This window comes from Patagioenas fasciata, chromosome 8, assembly GCF_037038585.1.
Source record: "Patagioenas fasciata isolate bPatFas1 chromosome 8, bPatFas1.hap1, whole genome shotgun sequence".
Lineage (NCBI taxonomy): Eukaryota > Metazoa > Chordata > Aves > Columbiformes > Columbidae > Patagioenas > Patagioenas fasciata.
In genome coordinates this window covers 10,605,883-10,614,522 of record NC_092527.1, presented here as the reverse complement: position 1 = coordinate 10,614,522, position 8,640 = coordinate 10,605,883, and positions in this window count along the sequence as shown.

The following is an 8,640-nucleotide window of genomic DNA, read 5'->3' as shown; positions in this document are numbered from 1 at the left end:
CTGTTTTTTTGAAGTTGTTGTAGTGTAAAAATGTACTTACCTACCTGCAGCTGCAGGAAAAAAAAAAAATCATAGCATCTTCCACGATTCACAGTTATCAATAAATGAAAATCAAATAAATTAAATTCTCACAAAAAGTGAGAGAAGATATGAGGAAAATAACATACAACAGCTGCAGCTTTTCAACATGGGACCTCAGAACACACTGTAAGTGCACTTCATGTCATATACAATGAGTGACATGTATCCCAAGTCAGTGGGAATATTCAGCATGTTACAAATGAAGCACATGTCTTCTGATCCGTTTTGCATCCAGCTCTGAGCGCAAGAACACGCATGGCTGAAGCTCCACGTTTGCTCTCCTGCCACTACAAACAGCTCCATGGAGATCCATTGCACAGTGAAGAATTTCCTACACAGATCCAGGCTGTAGGATTGGCACCTTAGTTGATTCTTGCCACAAATATCAGGAAAACAACACCACATTTCTCAAAGGTTATCTGGAGATTATGCTCTTATCTTGTGTCATGAGCTGAAGCATAAGAATTTAAAGTGTTTTTTTTTTAATCTGGAAAGTATATGTTTAATGAAATACAAGTATGAACTCAATGTCTTAATGTTTTCAATACTTCCTCTACCAAACTGGAGTGGATGCTTTGCTAAATTATGTCATATGTTACCTTTGCATATTAAAAAAGTAGATGGAAATACTGACTTACATTTATTTTAATACAATTGTGTAATTTGATGTTTATAGAGCCATGCATAAAGCATTTGTTATTCCACCTATAACAAAACTGATCCATTAACTCTGACAATATTTTTAGTACATATTTTGTTACAAAAACATTAAGACACATTATGAATCATTCTGGCATTATGAGAGTTAATAGAATACTATATATTTTTCAGAATTATTAATATTTAGTGTCATTCAGTAAATTAAAAAATCAAGTTTAACTCAGGTTAAAAATATCTGATGATACAGTACATAGATGATTGTAAATGTATATTAATGAAGCTTTACACAATTGACTGGATATCTTTTCGTTAATCACTCACAAAGCCATGCCAAACATATATCAAAGACTTCAGCTCCTTTTTCATCCAATCTTCCGACATTTCATTATTATGGTTACCTGATTAATGGATGCAATAATATATGTGGCATGATATGATATGTTCACATTAAATTTTAATCAAATATTACTAAATTCAGAAAACATTAAGTAAATCATGACTGATGAGGCAATATTGCTGTACTGTCATATTGATGGTTAGAGAAACTCACTACGGAGAGTTACAGATTAAGGAAGAGAAGTAAATCTTATGAGGAAATAGAAGTATCTCAAGTTCAACTAGTTGGTTCTTTTAAAATTGCCTTCCAGCCAAAGGCTGAATATTAGATCCATCAAAAGTACTCCAGTGTCTGTAACTGATATGAATGTTTTGTTTTCTTCTACTGCAAGTTGTCTCATTCTTTCAAAAGCATGGATTAGCATACACTCTGCACAAGGGCCTTTCCCAAAAGATGATGGCCTGTGTAGTGAAAAACAACATTATTCCTCTCCACAGTGGTGAAAAATTGGCCCAGTTTATTTAAAATTTTGCTATGGTCTGAGAAGCAGGGCATCAGGCACATGGAATACACTTGGTTTGTTCATTTTTACCCAAATTATGCTATTGTTGCTTTGCAAAAGGTGGACAGGCAGACAGATGGGAGTTTGTGTTTGCAGCCAAGATCTGCAAATGTAAGACGGTTTCATCTGGGAAAACCAGAGAATGTGCCTCTTCTGCTGCAGATAGCACCTTGCTTTTCAGCTTTAATTCAGTAATGAATCTGTTAATCTGATAATTTGGAACTCATATTTGTCAAGAATTCTATATTGCATTTTTAACTGGCAGCAATGAAATGAAACACTGAACCGGCTTTCTACCGAGGTGTTTGAAATTAAAATAGAGCTAACTGTGTTTATCTACTTACACTTCCTGTTCTAGTGAAAAGTCCAAGGGGATTTGCCTATGTTGTCCTACACCTGCCTTGGACATCCATCTCCCCCTGCCCCCTTAACTGAAAGATTCAATTTACAACTTTGAGGACTTTCTATTTTTTATGAGGAACAAGGTATTTACCCAGAGAATAAACTCCACCTTATGAGAGACAGATAACCTTCAGAAGCTAAATTATGAACCCTAAATACCAATACTGGATGGAGTTCTAGCTAAAAGACTGCAATAAAGCATTTCAAGCAATGATCTGTACTGAAAAAAAATGTATTCAAAAAAATTTAAAGCTCCTAGAAACAGATATTCTCAGGGGTTAATTCTAAATTTCCAGCATTATAAGCAATTATTATGCTTGCACACAATTTCAGTCCGATGGTACAGACTAAACAGCTCTCTTCTTTCACTTGTTTGTACCTTAAAAACAGAAAACAGTCTTGTCATATGACCCATCTTTTTGCTAGTCTCTAATCCCAAGATATTGGATGTCACTGGATCTTACTTCGAGCAGGTGAAGTAGTGTACAAGTCCTGTTTAACTGCTTAGTTAATTGTATTCCAAAATGTAATGCATTGCATAGTACTTGCCATGATACCTTTCCAAAGTTTGTTTGCCTCTTCATGTCCTGGTTTCACTTTCAATCCCTTTTCTTATCTTGAAAGATTATAAGGGGTGTAAGACTGCTTTGTATGATGTGGACATGCTTACCAGGAAGGGAAATCTCAGTACTAGCACACATCAAATAAATACTATTCAATACTGCAGCTATACTCTGAATATTAAGAGCAATAAATATTTAACATGTTTAGCTGCATTTTTTTTAACAACTTGCTTTTTGCTAGAAGTCATTTCATACAAAGTATTTTAAGATAAAGCATACAAATAATAAAGCGAGAGAGAAAAGAAAATAAAAAATGCTAAAATGGATACAATGACATTAATGATCAACTGGGATCAATTGGGAAGGAGCACTGAGTCTTGATGCATCTTGGTAGCTCGGTTGAGCTCCTGGTTTCAAATTGGTTAGACCTATGGCAGAAGGATTTCAGTTAACACTATCTTGCTGTAAAAGTGGGGTTTGAATTTTTTAAGCATGATTTGCTCACTTAACATAATGTGAACAGTTATGAGAATAATTAAAGCAAATCACTAAGTTATCTTCCCCCATACCCAGATAAGTTTTGTACAGTTACAAGATTAAAAAGCACAAAATTCCTGTGAGTGTAAGACCTAATAAAAATGGAAGAATACATCCAAACCCACAGCTCTTACCTCAGGCAAACTCCCACTGGTGTTGGCACCTCATGCGATGCAGAGAAGAGTGCAGACACTTCAAACAAAATTGCCTGGAAAGGTTTGATTCACTCTCACTTGATTAATTGAATGAGTATATTATAAGTCAGTCTTGCAGCTCTTGATTTTCTCAGGAATGGAAGCATACCAGGAAAAAAAAAAAAAAAGAGGTAACTCAAGGTCGTCAGTAAACTTTAGATCAGAGCATGATGTTATGGCTCAGGCCTCCAAAAAGCTGCTGGGTTGCACTATGCTCCTCTGATAAAAATCAATGTCCAGCTTTTAAAGACACAGCCTTGTAGTCTACAAGGTTGTGTCAAATACCAGACCTCTTGTCAGAAAGTCAACCTGAAATGGGCCTGCTTCTTTGCATTTCAGTCTGAGAGTGGAAAACCATAACAAACCAGAAAATTTCTGAATAAGTACTTGGGATATGTGATGTTCATTGGATTTCAAAAAATAGGATATTTGTATGGGCAAGTAAGAGAGTAATTTTCTGTTCAGGTAAAGAAACACAGTTGTGGAGTCAGGATAAGAGAATGAGTTTAAAAAAGAGAAAGGAATCAGGGCTAGTGATGCAAGAACAGAATCTTCATATCCTTTAGCAAAGTAAAGCTGCTAAACGAACCTACTTTTGTTCAAGCTTTTTAAATCCCCAGAAACCAAAGCTGAAGGGTCTTTTATTTTTGTGGATAGGGCCAGCTGAGAGAAGCATTATTCAGCTGCCCATGGCAGCATTTAGTAAGGCAGTAACAGAAGCAATGATGCAGCACTGGCCCTGTCAAAGACGAGCATGAGTAGAGCAGCAGACCTGAGTTTGGGCAATAGGGGCAGGCCTGTGGGCTATAAGTGAGAGGGGATTTGTGGTAAGGGTGGGAAGGGGATGAAAGGGAGGGTGGCTGCTTTACAGCAGAGATGTAGGAGAGAATATGTATTAAGAAATGTTAGGAAGAAACTTGGAGCAATGGAACATGAGTGAAAAATAATGGACATCCTCGCATACCCAAGTTTGAGTCCTCATCAGCACTGGCAAATGGCCAGCTCTTTCTGACCCCCATTTTTGCTCTCAGAAATATGTCATTCCTAGCCAATATAAGGGAAAAAGACAGTATATTGACTGTTCATCATTATGCTCTCACAAAATACTGAAAATAGTAAAGATTCTGCTCAGCTTAATACTAAGAGTTTATGAATATAAAAACCAAACAGATTTCCTGGTATCTTGCACCTGGACAAAGTAATGCAAAGGAATACTAGTTAGCCTTTCACCATTCCCACCAACTCCTTCACCTAAATTAGTTGTACTGAGCAAAGAAATCACACTATAAATATAATTAGTTACTTGGAACCTGATCTAAAGCCTAATGAAATCAGCAGAAAGCTTACAGAGAGAATGAGCTATAAAGAAAATATTAGTTTGATTGCTGTGGGCAAAACTACTTTCAGATCTAAGCAGAGGATTTAGCTATTTTATTCTGCAAGCAATGAGAAAACATCTTGATTCTAAAACTGAAATAAGAGACCTAATTAATTCTAGAGCACCACAGTCATATACTTTACTTCTTAGTATGCAGGAATCCAATAGTTTCATTTTTAAACAGTAATATTTAAAAACACGTTTAATTTAAATGGTGGTGGTTCCTCTTTTCAGTAAACACATGTGAAGGCATACATTGTGTTTAAATATAATAAATACAGCTAAAATCATGCATCTGGGTCAATCCTCTGCATGTAATCAGGATTATGAAAATTTAGGTTTTCTTTTCTTATCTTTCTCAATAAATGGTCTATGTACAGATGACTGGAAATTTATTCAGACATGGTCTTGGTTATGTTCTTGTTTTTTAACTTACCAGTTCTTTCTTCCCTGCAAATCTGACTGGTTTCTAATTCTACCAGTTGTTCTGGTAGCTAAGGGAAGTGTCAAACTGTGATTGCCGATTTCTAAGCTGTGCTGAAGTTCTCTCAGAAACAAAATTCTCATATTAAGGCATTTTAATTGCAAGTTTTCTGCCCATTTTAATGACTCACTCTTTTGGTCTTTGGTTCTGATTGCTGACCATGTGAAATTATAAGGGAAAATGTCACAGAGGACCTTGAGAAGCCAAAATCCAAACAGACACAACAGAAGGGGTAAAGACAACAGGAAAAGATTTTCATTTTGCTTACACCTTCTCCAAGATTCCACTGTCCTGAACCTCCCAGCTCTCTGAATGAGGCTCCTTCAGCCTCAGTTGTCAAAGATCTCCTTCATGCACCGCCTTGCCCACAGCTCCTCTCAGGCATTCCCCCAGAGGCAACCCAAAGAGACGTAGCACATCTCTGAAAAATCTGACAAATGGAAGGAGACCTACCATTCCAATGGCTCTGTACATGTGTGGTTGGAAATAAATTGTCAAAGGCATAGGGGAATCCCTTTTGTTTCAAAAGTGCTTCTTCAAAGAAACAGTCATCCCCATCTCTCTTTGAGGAAGGCACTGTGTGGGAGGCTCTGTGGGCTCTCCTACAATGCCATGACTGAGAAGCCTGTCTTTAACTGGAGCTTAACTGAAAATGCACAGTCCAGATAAAACGCAAAGGCACAAAGAGCAAATAAAGAAGTAGTCAATGCTAGGCAAAGTGTGGGCTGAGGAATTCTGCCTCCTAAGGAGGTGACAGTCAAATGAAGCTGGCTCATCATGTGTGTCAAAAGCAGCATCAGACAGGTAAATAGCAATTCTACACTTCCCTCCCACTCTAAAATTCCACTCTTAAAACACAGGGTATTTTAGGAAGCTTCCTGCTGACAGACACATCCTGCCCAGAATTACATTTTAATAGTTCTTCTTTTAGACGAACATTTAATTTATACTTACACAGTCAACATGCTTTTCCCATGCAGTCCCTAGGGAGGAGCAAAACATGCAAAATACAGAAAGGGTGGTAATGAAAAGAAATAATCATCCTGTTTTCATTGATGAGTTTACAGATAATGTAGTAGACTATTTACTATGGTTCTATTTTCTCCGGAGGGCAACTTTAAATCTCTTGGAACAACTCCGTAGGCTGGTAGAAAATGGTAGCTGCTTTCAGTCCAATGCAATGGAGGTGAACATGCCATCTGGAATGAATATATAACACCCAGCACTCCGGGATCCTGGAATTTCGGACAAAAAGCTACAAAGTGTCCCAAGACTATTCTTTGAGTAAAGGACAACTTCCATACAAATTCAGATTTTGAACTAGCAATAACATCACTATATCACATTGCAACTAATGCTACACAGATAATGTTACAGGTTTTATTCACTTTCCACAGCTGCTTCAGGAATTGGCAACATGATGCTTCTTGAAGGACCAGGGCACAAAGGTACATTCGTTTTGACAAAGTCAAAATGTACTACTACCCATCAGGAAAAATAATCACACCAGAAACTAAATAAGTTGAATACAGCACTGCAAATGGTAACACTGACGGTTCTGAATCAAATCCTGTATATCACTAGCAGTTTTTAAAACATAAGAATTTAAAAAGTAATCTGGTCAGATTTATTTTTATTTGCTTTCAGTTTTTGATCAGATTTAGATATAGGAAACAAAACATTGACACGCAAGTCAAGGAAAATGCCCATTTAAGCATCTGCTAACAGTCCCTGGATGACATGAGGCATAGCCAAGTCCCCAGAGGAACTTAGAGTTGCTGCCAGCCTCTCTGGAGGAACAGTAATGACCACTGCTGGTTACATGAACAACAGACATGCTGTAACACATTGGCTTGACTCAGTAATATGGCTCCTAAAATCTTTATTCTGTTGATACAATATTCCTTACTCCTTTAGCTATCATTCCACAAGTGCTAAATTGGCTCAGCATCTTACTCCTCTTTCCACTAAAGTGTCTTGAAGTGAACATTGACTGTCTCTTAAAACCCAATAAATTAAATTGTCTTTCCTGAGCCAGCAGCAGAAGCAATGGAAAACATTTCTCAGAACTAGTTTGTTTTATTTCCATGAAAGTGTTTGACCTAATGATCTCTTTTAGCAAATTGGTACGATTTATGGAGGACTGATAAGCACATAGTAAAAACGAGCTATGCAGCTACCTGTCATGAGTCAAACGTTTAATGCAAAATTAAAAATTATGTACAAAAAGATCAGCAGTATAATTTAAACAAATAAAATAAATCTGCAGTTCAGTCATTAAAGATGAAAAAGAATTAGTAAAGTGGCTAGAAATAACAGCTTGGCAGTATGCAATTTAACTGCCAGTGTATCTAAAAATCTCATCCTACACAATATTTAGCAAGATCATAAACATTTGCCTCTGGATTCATGCAGTAGAGAAAAGGATAATCAACCAGCTAAGTATGTAAGATCTCACATACTGATGCAAGAAAATCAGTAAATTGTGATACATTAACTCAGCATAACTTCATTAACAATTGAACAACAAAGTTTTGTGCTCAGATGTAAAGACCTTTGGCAGACTTTTTCCTATTGCAGCACTACCGGCAACAGAGAGAAAAAGGCCAGGCAGCACAGGGCTAAGGGCTAGAGAAGGGCTTATCATGATGAAGAGGAACAGGGACCAAGTGGGATGGTCAAGATGGGACTCAAGATACTCCTATTCCTTCAGATGACAAATGTTACCTCTTCATGAGTGTAAGAGAAAGGAAAACACAACATTTTGGTACAACAAAGCAATTACATTTTATGATCTTATATGTCTGAGTGTACATACTGGCAGTGGAACGCCAAGTAGCCTTTTTTCTTCACCCAGGCTGACCTATCCCTTTAATGATCGATGCAGAAAAACTTCGTCTATTTACTATTCAATCAGCGGGCTCTAGATCCAAATCATTCTGGACTACATAGGATCTGACTTGGTGATATATAATTAAACTAAGTGATAGATAAATTATTGCAAATGAAAACAGGAACTAGCAAACTATCTTTTGGAAGCTCCTGGCCTGAAGAAACTATCTTGTCTAACCACATATGTTGGAAGGAAAATTCCCCCCAGCACTCCTGTGTTGCAAAGCTAGTCCCCACAGCACAGGGATGGCTGAGAGCTATGGCATATCAGGCCATGTAGGCTCCCTCAGAGACCCACAGACGCCACTCATGTCTGAGGATCACATCTACAAAGGGAATCTTGGACTTTATTTACTTGCTACTAATTAGGTTTTTTTACTTCTTGTTTTCTAGGTGTCTCCTCTCCCCCCTTACCTTGGATCCTCTTTCCCCTTTTATTCTTGGCCTCGTTCCCTGTTCAGTCTGTTACTGCCATGCTCCAAAGAACTCATGCCATCCTTAGTTGCACCTAAGAAAGTACCCTTCATTGCAGTTTTCTTCTCTATAATCT